We start from the raw sequence: 297 nt of genomic DNA on the forward strand, positions 1-297 counted from the left end.
ATTGCATTTTTAGGATATGTTTATGTTTCCAATTAGAACTACATGAGAGTCAGAGATGTCTGAAAGAGGCAAACTTAACAAGCGATTGATACCGAGGACACACGAATGCTATTTTGCCTGTTGTGTCAGATACTTAACTTCTAAAAATTCAGCCCGGATAAACCAAGATGATTAATGAACATCGAAACCCTATCGTTAAGAGTGCTTATACCTCATAATTGCAGAATATGTTAAAAAAACATAAAAAGCTGTTCAGTTCCAAAAGATGGTGTTTTAGACTGTTATCCTCATTGGTAT

At 34.7% G+C, this 297-nt stretch overlaps 1 non-coding gene across 1 annotated transcript; it reads right to left on the minus strand.

Annotated features, from left to right (window-relative positions):
• Positions 1-207: 207 nt before the first annotated feature.
• On the minus strand, positions 208-297 carry LOC149389533 (small nucleolar RNA SNORD96 family). The gene has a single exon (XR_016301106.1). It is a non-coding gene; the product is annotated as a small nucleolar RNA SNORD96 family (small nucleolar RNA).

This window comes from Urtica dioica, chromosome 8, assembly GCF_054948205.1.
Source record: "Urtica dioica subsp. dioica isolate 48M chromosome 8, U.dioica_male_clone48M_v1_H2, whole genome shotgun sequence".
In the NCBI taxonomy this organism is placed as follows: Eukaryota; Viridiplantae; Streptophyta; class Magnoliopsida; order Rosales; family Urticaceae; genus Urtica; species Urtica dioica.